Source organism: Sitophilus oryzae, unplaced genomic scaffold (genome assembly GCF_002938485.1).
Source record: "Sitophilus oryzae breed Bouriz unplaced genomic scaffold, Soryzae_2.0 scaffold_1242_pilon_pilon, whole genome shotgun sequence".
NCBI lineage: Eukaryota > Metazoa > Arthropoda > Insecta > Coleoptera > Curculionidae > Sitophilus > Sitophilus oryzae.
In genome coordinates this window covers 411,774-428,265 of record NW_022145885.1, presented here as the reverse complement: position 1 = coordinate 428,265, position 16,492 = coordinate 411,774, and the positions used below count along the sequence as shown (strand labels likewise).

General features: G+C 31.3%; 1 long non-coding RNA gene across 2 annotated transcripts in view; it reads right to left on the bottom strand.

Annotated features, from left to right (window-relative positions):
• Window positions 1-5,591: 5,591 nt before the first annotated feature.
• Window positions 5,592-16,492, bottom strand: part of LOC115874209 — a 59,941-nt gene continuing 49,040 nt past the window's right edge. For both annotated transcript variants that reach the window (XR_004048796.1, XR_004048795.1), the window contains exons 2-3: window positions 11,940-12,365; window positions 5,592-5,658 (exon numbers count right to left, since the gene is read on the bottom strand). This is a non-coding gene — a long non-coding RNA (uncharacterized LOC115874209). The remainder of the gene's footprint in view (window positions 5,659-11,939; window positions 12,366-16,492) is intronic.

Sequence of the window (16,492 nt, the reverse complement as noted above, 5' to 3'; positions counted from 1 at the left end):
CTAAGACTTATTTTGGATTATCGTATACATCAACTTTCATCTACCACTAATTACGATAATGCCTCCCTTGTACATTCTTCTTCCATTTACGCCCATGTATTTAGTTGGTGTACTGTTTTGTTTGTAACGTTTGTCGTAGTGCCATCTTAGATTAGGGTGTCTGGCTTTTTACGCCTTTTTGGTACAACTGTGTAATTTTAGTAGTCCATCTTTCGTCAGTCCAGCTCGCTAGATGACTACCATTTTCTATTTACCATTCTGTATATGTGTGTTATCTAGATTTTATCCACTTTATCTTCTTGTGGTACCCCTTGGTTATTCCAAGCATACATCGCTCCATAGAGCTTTGGAATTTGTCAGATTCCTTACTATTATGTTGTACCGTTAATTATCATATATCTACCAATAGTTAAAATATAATATGATGTTTAAATTTATCAATACATAATATGATAAAATCCCTAAACGAACAAGGTACTAAATAATGTCAAATAGTTAATTAACGCATTAAGTTATATGATACGGCTAATGATGCCATAAACGACGAATCAAGTGATGGGTTCTCACGTATTAAGCTGTCTGAGTATGAGTTAATAATATATGTCACAAGTGGAGAAAGATTAAGGCCAATTTAACATCGGACTTTCTTTCGCCCATTATCAGCTTCAGATGATTAAAACTTAAAAGGTATACAACGTCTCCGACGACGTGGTCACATTTTTATTAGTAATAATTATATTCTACAGATATTTAACCAAGCCATTATTAAAATTACGTTAAAATTTGATATGTTTTGTTTACACATTACCTTTCTGCAACAAATAGGACAGAAAATTTGTTTACTGACAAACATTGTCCTAAGATTGGAATGTAGTTCCACGTTTATGTTTATTTATGCTGGTAATAAAACAGGTATTAGAATTTTAAAAAATACCACAACATACAAATAATTCTGATGTCATAACGGAAACTAAAGGAATGACCTTTCTTACATAAATATTAATTTCGACTTAGAAATCTTCACACATAGGCAAATATTTACAATTTTAGTGTAGATCTATAAATAACACTTTATTATTTTCGTTAAGATATGTAATTGGTTAAATATAGTAAGTAAATGTCAAAAAAAATTCAAGCAAATTTTCTAAGATACATAAGATAAGATACCTAAGGGGTTTCTTAAATATTCGCCAAGTCATATACTAGCGATATAGTTTAGATTAGATTTCTTGAAATTTACAAATCAATTGTGACCCTATTCTGATTTCTAGGTTACATTCAGCAGTCGTATTATTTCCACAAAGTCTAATAAGTTGGAGTATGAACTTTGCATCTCTTTGTTAATGGCTTTTCATCTCCTAATAAAAATATTTGTATATTTGCCATATTATTGACTCGCACTGACAGAATGTGTTTTGCCGTTTTTTCTTCTGATTGACAGACTATGGATTCGTCTGTTAATCCCGTTAGATTTAAATGCCTATTGCAATGCCCTGTTAGTAGAGTCACTGCAGAGTTTTCTGTCTTTGCTTATCAGGTGTGTCGTATATTTTAGTCAGCGTTCTAGGTTACACTAGGTTCTCCAATCGTATTCTCTTTAAAAACTTCTCTATAGCTCTTTGCAAATGGATTATCGTTACCTAATACAAAAAAACCGCAGATTTGCATTAACACATTCTGCGCATAGCTTTAAATGTGTTATGTATGTATGTAGCTTTAAATGTCTACTGAGCTTGCAATACCTTGTTAGACCCACTGCAGTTTTAATAGTTTTTCTGCCTTTACCATATCAACTAGTGCACTACGAGGGTTGTCTTTTATATTTTACATATAGAGGTGGAAAAAAAATAGTTAGATGACTTTTTGAAGGTGCTGACTGCATCTTCTGGGGACTGGAACCTTTGTCCACGCAGGTCATTCTTAATTTTTGGAAAAGTAAAAAACTCCTTAAGACTTCATAAGCTCGGGACTGTATGGAATATGGTCCAATATTCAATGTTTTCTTGCTCTCAAAACTTAATTGTTTTTCGAGCTCTGTGGGAACTTGCATTTTTTGGTGGAGGATCATTCGTCGTTGAGGGTTGGTTTTTTGAAACTCTTTGTGGAAACACTTCCAGAACGAATAACTCTCATTGGTTTTGGTTCATCTCAGTACACCCAAACAGCCGATTAACGTTTATTTTCGGGTTCATAAGAGTAAATCCAGGATCCATTGCCACTGATACTACTGTATATATTTTTTTAGTTTCCTGCGTTAAACCGGTGCGGTGCCGCGGTGTAACGTTTTAACACCAATTGACTCTAATTGCTTTCTGTTCTTCCACCAGCTCGGCAAAGCATTTTTATTGAAACAACTGTCTTCGAAAATTGTAAAAAATTATTGCGCGAAAATTTTCTCGGCTTAATTCCATATTTCGACTGACTCGTGAACTTATAAACTTCAGTTTAGATATAGCTTTTAATGACAGTTAATTTTGACATTTGATATATGTTAGCAGGCGCATAAAGGTGCGTATTCATTATCCGCACGAACGAACGAACGAACGAATGTTCGCTAGTGGTATGGACGGGGACCGCACGAGAAGACCGGAGGCATTTGTTGGCGAACGCCTTTGATGTACCGACTCGAAACGGATGGTCGAGAGAACGAACGAACGAACGGCCGCATGCGTTCGGTCCCCGTCCAAATATACCGCACTTTCATTCGTTCGTTCGTTCGTTCGGTCGTTCGTTCGTTCGTTCGTTCGTTCGTTCGGATAATGAATACGCACCTTAATCTGTTTCTAAATATAAAAGAAAAGACAACCCTCGTAGCTAATATACAGGGTGGTCCGAACTGTATTCCGGAAACTTCGGCAGCATATTCTGCACATAAAAATAAGTAAAAAAGTTCGTATAAATGTATGTCCTAAAATGCTTTATTTCGGACATACAGGGTGTAGAAGTTTCATTTCTATTTCGATTTTTTTCAAATAATTTATGAAGTAACATCAATATTTCGATGGAAATTGGTGTCTGGGTGTTTTTTGGCATGAGAAATTTGATTTTGATGTCAGTATTACTCCTATTTGTAGGGGGCGCCACCTACATGTGTTTAAACTGCTTTGAAAAGTAATAACTTTTCTACCTTACCTGTATAAAACTAGCGAGTAAAAAAATATACATTTCCAAGACCTTCCACGTAAAACGCGTCTCTTGGTAAAAATCGCTACGAGCAACCGTTCAATCAATACATGTCATTATTGGCAAAAAGTAAACACGTTGAGTAGGTAGTTATTTGACTAAAATAATAGATTTGAGATTTTTATTTTTTTAAATGAATCAAACATTTTTCTGCGAAAAAAATATTATAAAACAGTTTCTGTTGAACTTTTGGCAAAAAAAACATTTCAAATTTATGATTTCTGTCTAATAACTATGTGATCAACATGTTTAATTATGTCAATGATGACTTGGATGATAATTTCATTCAAATATCTCGAGAACCATTACTCGTAGCGATTTTTAAAAAGAGACCTTTTTACGTAAAAAAAGTTGCAAATCTATATTTTTTTACTCAGTTGTTTTATACAGGTACAGACGAAAAGTTATTAATTTTCAAACCAGTTAAAAAATATGCAGATGGCGCCCTCTACAAGTAGGAAACATATTAACTTCAAAATCAAATTTCTTATGTCAAAAACTTTCCAATTTTCATCCAATATGACGTTACTTCAGAAATTATAAAGAAAAAAATCGAAATAAAAAGCAAAACTTCTACACCTGTATCTCCGAAGGCAAGAGCATTTCAGGACATACATTTATATGAACTTTTTTACTTATTTTTATCTGCAGTATATGCTGCCGAAGTTTCCGGAATACAGTTCGGACCACCCTGTATACAGCATAAATACAATATTTATAGTTCATATTACTTTAAGAACCTAGTAATTTTCTCATAGATATAATCAATAAATTATTGCAAAAATAGGTCGCGCAGACCATGCAATAACCCTCAATATCCACCTTAAATCCATTACCAATATTAAAACCCCGATAATCTAATGCACTAAATCTTTCCCTTTAATTGACGAAGTTTTTTACAAGTTTTATAAAATTCATGATTTTGCTAAAAATATTAATAATACCAATTTTATAATACCATTTTTATAGAGACTAATAGTAAATAACGGATTATGCTTGAAAATAAATTATATACTGTCGTTATATGCTGCTATTTAATCTAAAACCATTGATTAATTCCTATGACCCAGTTCCGCTGCACCGAAAATAATCAGCATGACATTGTTCTGGTCCACGATTCAGAGGGACAGTGACAATATTTATAGAACAAAATTGCATTGGGAAGTGTTTGTGGCGACTTTACAAGAATTTCGAGAATCTGCTTTGCAGTCGGAAAGACAAATTTGACATTTAAATTATGGCCTTTAGAATTTATGTGAAAATTTATAGAAAACAGTGTTATCAGTGTATCTCTGCATACGAAAATACAGGGTGTCCATGAATCAGGTCGCATTTAGAAGATTTTATTGAACTAGAAAATATAAAACGATGTATGAATAAAAATACCGTATGATCGAAAAATGGGCGTCAAAGACTGCTGGAAAATGACAATTGATGATAATAATTTATATTTAGAGGTCAATCTCTAGAAGTCATTTACTAAAAATTGACCTAAAACTATACAAAAATTAACATTAATTATAGAAAAATTAGAAAAAGATAGAACGTTTCCAGATACAAATCAGAAAATATTTTTCCTCGAATTTTAAACTACACCATTTATAAACCATTTTGACTCAATATAAAAATAAATTACGGCCTTCTTATATTATTAAGGCCAACTGACACTAAGCGCATTAAAAAATACAGAAGAGTATGGGCCAAGTAAATGAAGTCTAGGGCTTGAACTTGAACTCGCCAAAATTATTATCGATTGTCATTCCCAGCCGTCTTTGACTCCGTTTTTTTTTTCGACCTTATTATTTTTTTCTAAAAATAGTCCCTATTAGTCCCATATAGTCCCTATATGTATTTCACTATTACATACATACCTATATTTCTTGGTAGGCTATTTATAAATATCATTTATAATAATCTGTTATATATATCAATCAAGTTCTATCAATGGTTTTTCACGTATATTGTAAAAAAAATATCAAAAAGATAAGTAAACTCTGTAATAATTATCAAATAGAGTTTATTATTTCTGTGAAGTATGACGTAGTCATATATAATAAAGTCTACGTTATATAACTCAGTATAATGGCAAAATAAAAGAATCAATCAAAAAATCACTGCAAATATTGTAAAGCTTTTACGTAATAACTACTATGTTTGTATTTGTTTATTTAGCTTGACTAGCTAATGTTTATAGCTTAAATTATTCTATTATTAAAGCCATTACTCATACTTAAAATACTATACGTATCATAGAAACTATGAGTCTTAAAGGATGTTTTAACTCCCATGGGCATGCCATTACTTAAAATGAAATGTTTTGACAATTCACTTCTTGCACTGACCTTCTGTTGTATCATTTTTTAATTAATTATTAAATTTCAACGAAAACAAGCGATAAAAAACTGAACCTTACCTTTTTCAGATGTTTGTTGACCCATTTCGTGAACGTCTTCTTTTGTACTGCGTCTCTCTCATCTGAAATTCAGAAATGTTAAATTAATTAAAAAGATTTTTATTTTTTTATCATTTCGATTAATAACATTCGTACAACTCGTAAAATCATTGCCAAAGTTTAAAGTCATTGCAAACCACTGAAGCCCCATACTCGCTATTCATCGAGCTATTCGCTGATTCGGTTCGTTGATTGATTTGGAAATTCGTCCATTCTGTTCGTGATATTTCTATTGATTGTTCGCCCAAAATCGCCCAGATTCGGACATACCGCCGAATCGCCGCACTGACGAACCGAAACAGCGAATAGTGAGTATGGGGCTTGAGTAGAGCCAGACTCAGACGACTCGTGTATCTGGCAAGTACACCAATATCTGCGTACTTGGCAAGTATACCAATGTTTGCGTACTTGGCAAGTATACCATCTTTGTAAACAACAGTTTTTTCAAAAAGCATTAACAGCCGTACACCCGCTTTATGTGCGAAATTGATGATTCTAAATGCTTTTCAAACTATAGCTCTGCTAAAAAATGCGTACGAACATTTTTTCATTTGTAATCAACAAGTTACGTGTAACAAATAGTTTTTTATACGTAAAAAATGTCTTTTTGCGTGTAACAAATAGTTTTTTAAGTGTAACAAACAGTTTTATACGCTTAAAATAAATAAAATAATAAATAATTTGATTCACCGTCACAAAATTTGTATTAAAATATCAATATATTTGATAAACATGTGGACTGCTCACAGTGCTCACAAATACACGTCACATCCCTACGTAATCATCAGCGCTCAGTGAGTATGGAGCTTAACCATGATATACAATATGAGAAGCTCAGATGCCTCTTATATAAAAGAATAAAATATTTAGAATTTCTTTTATCCTGTCCAATATGCATAGAGTCAATTACAACAAACTAAGTATTCAATACAGTAAATAAACATTAATAATAGTTTTAGTTCACATTATTTTAAACTATTTACCAAAATATAAACATACCAATGCATTTAAATAATTATTTTAAACAAATTGCTTAATAGAGGCGTACTTTCTCATACAAAAGAATTCATTTTCGACTTTACAGTTATGACTCGAAAAAATTTAAACAAATAGAATCCCATAGTGCTTTCTCGTTTGGTAATTATCGCTTCGCCTTTCTGTTAAATAAGATTTTCTTGCCTAACGAATTGGAACTTATTACCCTTATTTTGTTACATGTTATTATGATGAGTGTATTCAAAGTTATAAAAATACCAATAGAAACTAAAATGGTTATGACAACTTTATGATAATTTTGAAAACAAAAGATAAATCCACTGAATAGAAAAATATACACAATTTTATTAAAAAAACTCGGTAAAATACATTAAAATCACCCTGTATATCTAACCAAATATTTTTAAAATTTGCGTTATCATTGCTAAGATATACTTTTAAAAGGATAAGAATTGAATGAAATTATCTGGGAAATTATCAAACAAGAAAATTTACAAGGACATCAATTTAAGTAACAAGACAAAGATTTTTCAGGAAGGATCAATCAGAAAATTTTATGCCGAGGTGTCGATCCTCGCGCCAATCCTATTACTATTATTAATAGGAAATAGGGAAATAGTACCATAGTGACATAGTATTATGTACTTCGTGACATACATTGAGTGAGCCGTTTAAAATGATTCTAGGATATTTCAATTTTCAACCCCCTGTATATGGAAAACGGTAAATGCAAAGTACACTAAACTATACATTTTTGAAATTAGCTAAAATTGTCTACCGGATTATAATGAAATATGTAATGGTTACCATTAAAAAATCAGGATAACGTCGTATCTAGTAAATTTGACGTTTTAAAAAAATTCAGGGAGAAAATCGGCATCCTCGCGTAAAATTACATTAAAATTACACAATAATTACATAACTATAGAACACCCTGTGTAATAATTTCGTGAGCAAATTGTTCTAAAACATTATTTTTCAGCCAGAGCCATGTCTCCTAAGCATTTTGCTTTTTGGTGCATGTCGATATATGACTTGGATAATTTTTAAGAGCGAAATAAACTTGCCCCCAACGATTTGGATTTTCTTCAATTATCATTTCTTTTTGATGTTATTTTTCAATATTATGAGGTAGCTTTGGTGATTATTGTAAACTATAAATATACTACTATGAACTGCCCATGTTCAACAAATGAACCCTATAGAACTTATAGTTTGGGAAACATAACGCACTGTGTATGCAGCATCCTCGTGTAAAATTACATTGAATTTTTTTTTCTTTTCTCCAAATAGAAAATATAGGAAAAGTGTAAATTGGTCATTTAAAATAAAGTACCCTGTATGAACATGAAGCATTTTTGGGACAGTGGTTTATCCTGTATTACTAAACTTGATTGGCATAAAGAATTAAGCTTGTTATAAAAAGATAAATCAGGCATTATCTTAAAGCTCAACATGATTAACTGTATTCTTAAGACTGTCTGGGAAAATACACCAAGAACCGCATTCCTCGGGCAATGAAAAAAAAAAAAACTTTCCAAACGAAACAAATCCCCATAATCCCAGATATTAATTCCCTTGCTCTGTATTTCGAGCGTAATTCTGTCATCGCCGCCACTTAAAAATCTTCATCCAGATGTCGTCAACCCGAAAAACACAGATGATGGGGTCCAAAACGTTCGTAATCGATGAATTCTTAAAAGCCACCGGTACCCTACTATGCACAAGAAGTGCATGTAATTAGTAATGGAACGATGTGTTTTTAACGTTTTCCATTACATCACGATGACAACAATATGTTTTGCACTGAAGTGGACATGAATACGTACGGTTGTTTCGCTATCAATCGTAAGTAACGTTTATTTGAAATTGGTAAAAACTGAATAAAAAGATTAAGGGAAAAGCATATAAAAAATCTTAGATCGACCGCGACGGGCTCCTAAAATGGCCGACTTAAATTCCGGTTTATTAGTGCCGTTCTAATTTTATTCAAAACGTGTAAAAATATAATGTAGAGTAGACTCAATTTGTTGTTGTATTTTAGGTTGTGAATAAATGTTGGTAGTCATTAAATTTGTTAGAAAAATATACAATTCTAATAAAAATAGATTATTAGAAAAATAGAGAATTATAGTAATTATTTATTAACACAAACATCCGATACGCTACTGAAGCAGGTAAGTCAAATTGACGTATCTAACTTCTTTTACAGTCTTTTTCGATAAATAGCAATAGTGTCCCTGTTAATTTAAGTTCTGGTACAATTTCGTTCTAGATGTTCTACCTTTAAACAACTATCAGAAATAGAATAAATAATAAATGACATAAAATAAGCTCAGTAAAGACTGACAAATCCACAAATTTCAAATCAAATTCAAATGTGTCACATAAATCGTCAAACAGAAATGTCAAAGATCCCCACCCTAGGACCCTTCGACTACAACTAAAATGATTTGTCTACCTTGCATGAGTACATGGATAGCATTTTACTCCCCCTTAATATTTTTATTCAAAGTGAAGAAATAAGAGCCATAGACATAATATTTAAAACACTAATCCTGTAAAGTTTTGATCCAACATTTCGACAACCGTACACTAAATTTTATTTACATTAACCAGAGCGAAAGAATTATCTTCAATTTAATTCAGTAAACGACTAAAGATGAACAAACCGTATCCACTAGATTAGCGGATTGACTTATGCAGATGGCAAGTCAAGTACCGCTTTTTATCATTCCCTTGTTACCAAACGAATGCCATAGACATAATATTTAAAACACTAATCCTGTACAGTTTTGATCCAACATTTCGACAACCGTACACTAAATTTTATTTACATTAACCAGAGCGAAAGAATTATCTTCAATTTAATTCAGTAAACGACTAAAGATGAACAAACCGTATCCACTAGATTAGCGGATTGACTTATGCAGATGGCAAAAGTCAAGTACCGCTTTTATCATTCCCTTGTTACCAAACGACAAAAAAGTTCGGTCGCCTAATTACACTTAGGAACTATTTACAAGTTACAAGGGTGTAACACTGGTAATTTGCAATGTTCCTTGTATGGTTCTGTAATGTTTTTTTTTTCTAATTGCAGTAACGCGACTGGATAAATACAATTTATAGTATGAAAATATAAAGCAATTATTTAAACTCTTGGAAACACAAAAGAAAGGTAGTTAAGACATTTTATATAATCTTATTATCACAAAACAGGTAGCTAAAAAAGTTAGGGGTTAGACCTTCCCTAAAAACATCCTATTCAATTCTTCATCCAAATATCACAACGGATGACCCAACATATTTGTCGGGATAAGATTTTTTTTACTTTAAATATACCAAAATAAATTTTTACTTGAGGCTTATTTATTAAGATTTATAGCCTAAAAAATAGTATATCTATTATTATTAATATCAATAATTAAAAAAATATACCACAGAAAACTGAATGCCTTTTATCCCGCTAGACCAATACAGTGTCATAGAAAAAGTTCATAACTTTTGGGATTTTTTTTTTTATCAATAATTGATTTAGAAAAATATTTTGGCGTTTGTTTTTACTTTGTTATTGACTAAATATGGCTTAAAATTCAACCTGTTGCTCTCCAGTATCAGTCCAATGTATCTGAGAGTACCTAGTGAGACTGAGTGTACCTAATGAGTAATGAGATGGCTGATGGCCTAGCTGAAATTGTTATAATTATGTAAAATTAACAAAAAGAAACGCAACAGTTTAAAATACCTTTTTCAAAATTCAGCGAAGAAATCCATTTTCTTCCATTATTGTCTTTAAATGTCAAATTTCCGACAGCAACGGATTAATGTTCTTTATATCATTTTTAATTAAATTTAAAGTTTAAACTATCGCCAAGACAAAATTCACCGAAAACAACAAATAAAAGGAACCATATGATATGAATCCCCCCTGTAAATTCTTAATGGGGTATCAATAACAATCCTCATATCATCAACAGAGAATCAGAATCATGATAATATGACATGATTCTGATTCTCTATGAATTTTGTATTCTCTGATGAATAATTAGCTTGACTTTTAACATAAATAATAAAATCTGCATCTATAGGGTGTATAAAAAATATTTTGATGAAAGTGATAAAAAAAGTCCTCCAACTAAATCGATATTAATAAGCAAAAAATAGACCGTATGCATTGGTTAAAATGGATGAATCGTCAACTAAAATGATTTGTCTCCCGAAATTATAATCTATCAATATTACAAGCAACATTTTTCGTAAAATACTCAGTCCAAGTTACAAAATTAATAAACAGCAAAATATAATTAAGAAAGTGGTTTTGTTTAAATCAGAAAAATAGGGCATATTTTGGATAGCAATTAAAAATATTTAAACACTTCACATCTATCCCTGATTTCAAAACAACTGACTGTTAAGTATATTTTAAGCAAAAATATAATATGTAATATTTTGAAACGTCAAAAGAATTAATAATTTAAAAAAAATCCTTATAAAAAACTCTTGATTCATCCATATTAATCCATACGATCCAAAAATACAAACCACGCATTAAGCCGTTAGACGTCAGCGACAGCTCCAAAACAACATCAACGATATACACTCACCGGCACGAAAAACGGACACCCTAAAATGTTGATGTATTTTAAAGTTTTATATATTGTATTCTAGTTGATCAATTTTGATGATCTTTTAAGCAATTTGTGGTTAAATTACTTGACTTTTTAATATCTCTTTGGAAATTAAAAATGAAAGGTCCCATCTGTCAATTATACTAGGGAAGACAAAATGTTGTTATATAGGTTTAAGTTTGGAACACCCTGTGGAATATGTTAATAAAGCAAGAAATTTGAAATCATTTTATCATCTAGATGCATCTTTTCTCAATAGCTTTATTTTTTTTGGAGATATTTTTTGTAAAATCTTAGTGTCTTCTTCAAAAGCGAATATAGCCAACAAAAATATAGCTTTTGAAATGAACCAAAAAACAAACTATCGAGCAATTTCTTGCTATTTATATTCCATAGGATGTTTCAAACTTCACCGAAATATCTTTTCCTCATATAATTGACAGATGTGAACTATTATTCTTAATTTAGGAAGAAACATTACAAAGTCCAATAATTTAGCTTTATATTGCTTAAAAATCATCAATATTGGCCCTCAGAAGAAAATATAGTAAACTTTAAAATATATCAAAATTTTAAAATACCTGTTCTTAGTTCCGGTGAGTGTAGTTGCCATGCTTAAAACTTAAATCATCCCACCACCGTACCTGAAGTAGCCTCAATAAATAAATCCCATATAGTACCTTTAAATTTGGTAAGGTTCTCTTCGTACCCATGAGGAACCTCCTCGGTCCTCCTGTACTTTTCCGGAGGTCCGTCGTTGTAAATGGACTCCCTAGGATCGAATCCTAGCTTTTCCTTGTAGTAATTTTGCGTCGACATCACTGTGTACACATCGAATAATCGCGCACTAGATTATAACTGACACTACTTTATACGAGGAGGTATTAGTGTTTTCGTTAAAACTTCTATTAATTTGCTTTTTTAGGTTTTTGTTAGATTACTAGTGTGACTTCGCCAGACAATCACACAGTAAAATATATTCGTTAGTAAAAATATAACTCAAGTCTTTGAAGGAATGTATCGTTTTCTGGTTTCAGTTTGTCGTAGGTTATGTTTCAATTGCTTTACTATTTTCTACAGGCTCTACTTTGGGAAAAGTGAAGCATCTAAAATAAAGAAATACAAAAATTACAACATTTTTTTAACATAATATGTATTCGTCAAAAAGGTGATATTTAGTAAAAATTATTGCACAATTTAACAGATTTTTTAATGTCCTGAAATCTTTCAACTGAAACTCTCATCGGGCAGAAATATTCATAGAAAATAGATGATGATGATGATACAAGAAATACAATGACATCATCTGCCACTGTCAAGAAGAATTCTGAAATGCAACTAGTGTCATTTGATCAAAATGATCCTAGTTTAGTTTTAGTTATCACGGAGTAAGTTATTTCTAAGGATCAGATTTCAATACTATTTTATTTATGTGATGAGTTCTTTTTTGTCTCTCAACTCAAAGACACTCATTCATAAACTAAAAAAATAGGGTGTACCAATTTCGAAAGTGACCATTGGGATTTCGGAACCATAAGAGATATAAAGGAGGTTATATTATGAAAAATCGGCACTAAAAATTAGTGGTTTCAATTATACTTTAAGCTTCATTCAGAACCTCGCTATTAGGGGAATAAATTAGTGTGGTTTCAATTACAATTTATACTTTTTAGATTACGATCATTCACAATGTTTAACAAACAATTAAAATTAATCGAATATCCTAGCAAGAGCTTGCGGTAATCAGTTGTATCCATAGAGAAATCATAATATTTAGCTTATAAAACAATAAACTTTTGATTTCTAACCACACTTTCTCTTGGCGGATGGTAATCAAAGGCCAAAATGACATTCCTCGCAACTTTTGAAGTATAATTAGTGGAAAAGTTAAAAGTTTGTTAATTTTTTCCACTAATTGAAGATTAATACTACCACTAATTTTAACGTGAATGCTTACATTGATATTAGAGGAACAAACTTCTACGCTTATTGAAACCATTGATTTATTCCACTAATTTTGAGGTTCTGAATGAAGCTTTATAGTTATGAGATTACTATCATTCACAATGTTAAAAAAAATCCAATTAAAATTAATAGAATATCCTAGCAAGAGTTAGGTGTAGTTAGCTGTATCCATAGAACAAGCCTAATAATTAGTTTTATGAAAATAGACAAAACAAAGTAACTAAGTTATTTAGAAAGTAAAAAAATACAATTCTTGTTGCAAAAAAATAAAATATAGCAAACACGGAAATATAATTTTTAGATATTGACGTCCTGCTTTGTAAAAATAAAATATGATCTTAGAAAGTTCTTAATCTTAAAGTGCTTTCGGCTAAACAGCTTTTAATTTTTTGGATCCCGGGATTTAATATCGGGATTTCGGCGATAAACATACACCGGGATCCCGGGATTTCAGGATCCAGGTTTGGAAACCATAATCTCTACAAATAAAGCCAAGAAAAAATAAAAAGAATTTTAAAATATGTACTTATTTCGTTTTTTTATTCGATCTAAATAATAATTAATGATAGGTGCATCGGGAAGTATTCAGAATTTTTAAATTTTCAAATCGTAATTTTATTGAACATAAAATTACAAAACTTTGCCATAATTTAATCTCTTTAATATTTCTTATCTTTAGTTTCTGAGATCTTTATGGCCACTCTCAAATTTGGGACATCTTAGGTATATTTCAAGAATACCTAAATTATAATACAAAATCAGGATAAAAATAAACAGTAAATTAAAATCCTAATTAATTTTGATTATTTTCAAAGAATAAAAAATACAACTAAATCTAAAAATGTGGTTTACAAAACTAATATTATATCAACTTTTTGACGAATTGCGTATAAATACAATAATTTACCAGCAACGACTGTCAGTGATGGAAGAACGCTCGAAATAATATCGATATCCAGTTATTAATTTTTATATTATTGTTATTAAACCAGTCGATCAAAAAGGTGTGTTGACGTGAAAACGTATCGTCATAACCTATAACGATTTATTTATTTTCATTAAAACACGAGTGGTTAATGTATTTACCTTGGACTACTGTTCGTGCTTGCAGCGAAAAAAAGTTAAAATTGCAATCGATTCGTTCATTAATTTCGTTATTGACAAAGATTTATTGCTTACAGAAGCTCCTACTGATAGTTACATAAAAAGTTATTTGTTTGAGGGAATATTTATTGCGGCATGCTCGATATATTGAGCAGACAGATATTAAATTATACGGAAAGAATTGCTTCGATAAAGTAAATATGTCTGTTAAGTAATATAATAAACCAGTTCAAAATGCCACTAAAGACCCATACTCACTATGCGCTGATGCGGTTCGTCGATGCGCCAATGTGTCGACGTGATGGGTGGTGCGACAGTTCGGCAGAATAACGGTTTTTGTGATTGAATCGCATCGACGAACCGCATCGTGCTCAATATGGACGCGTCAACGAATCAAATCGACGCATCAGCGCATAGTGAGTCTGTAAAAGTGAAAACAATATATTCTTATGAAGCCGATCGGGCAGCTATTTGAATATATATTTTGTCTTCAATTCTGCAACTAAATAATCGGCCGACTCGACACTACATTTGAGCTTCTTCTTCTTAAGGTGCCGCATGCAGCGCAGATTCCTGCGTAGGCGTTCATCTTTTTCTTCCTCATCAGATGGTTCTGTTAATTGCAGCGACTTGGAGTGCTTGAAAGTCCTGTCCAATGACGAATATTTCTCAGTCAGGATACCTTCCTTCGGCCTATTCCCCTTTTGCCCCCATCTATTTTACCCTGGAGAATCAGACGCTGAAATTGATAACGTTCTCCACGTGTCCCAAATGGGTTATTTTCCTCTTCTTGATGATTTCGAAGAGTTCACGTTCTTCTAAACCAGCTCTTCTGAGAATATCTCCATTCCTCACACGATCGACCCAGGCCACTCTTAGCATTGGTCCACATTTCGAAGGTTTCAAATTCGGTTTATTGTTGCTATACCTTCAGTGTCCATGCTTCCACACCATATAACAAAACGGACCAGACATAGCACTTCACCACTCTGTATCTAAGGCCGAAGTTCAAGTTCCTATCTTTCAGAAACCTTCGAAGTTTCAGAAAAGTTGATCTTGCTTGTTCGATCCTGCATTTGATCTCCTGATCTGGATCCCACGATTGATTAACCATCCTTGCATCCCAAATATTTAAATTGTGTGACTTGCTTGATGACCTCTCCTTTTCAGTAAATTGTGGTCAGAATGTTGTTTCTGTTACCCTTGTTTGAGCGCCTAGCGTAAAATGGGAACTTTAGTTCTACTAGTAAAATACTTAAAATGAAAATACGAAAAATAAAATAAAATATAAGATATTATGTAGTAACTTTAGAAGTACATATTTTAAAACAGAAAAATATTAAAAAAATAAATCATACTTAGATAATTCAATGATAATTTATTATTAATGAATGATCATTATTAATAAATTAACTTCGACGGCAGTGTTTATAAACAAATAGTCAATTCTATGATAATATATGGAATTTCTAAATTGTTCTTTTAAATAACCGAATTTTTAAAACTATTTCGATTATAAATTATTTATAAAAATATAATAGACTAAAAATGATAATTTTATTACATTAATTTGTTAATAAATATTTGTTATTAAAATCACATTCATTTTAATTTATGTTTTCTATTTCAAAATTCTTAATATACAGTGATAAATTAAATTTTCATAAATATTCTATAAAACAAAAATTTCTTCAATGAATATAAATTTATTCAGTTTTAATTCATATACCCCACAAAAAACATCTTTTCCGAAGAAAATAACATCACTTAAAAAAATAGGTCTATATTTTAGGTTAATAGTTTTTTTACTTTTATATTAAATTAAATGAGGTTACCTCTAAAATTAACAAGAATCATTATCTAAAATGGATATAAATATTCATAAGTGTTACTGATGAAATCTTAACCTTATTTGATGATCGCAGTCGTATTAACTTGATCTTTTTTATTAATATATTAAACTTCATATTGTAATTTTAATTTTATATTCTTTTCCTTTAGGCATACATTATTAATGCATTAGCTTTTTTCGGGTTCTTGTTATTACCGATTCTGAACCGTCCTAGAACTCTGCATCGCATGCGCAAATGAAATAATGTCTTCATATTTCCCTCTGCGCATATACGCATCACAGTTCTAGGACGGTTCAGAATCGGTAATAACA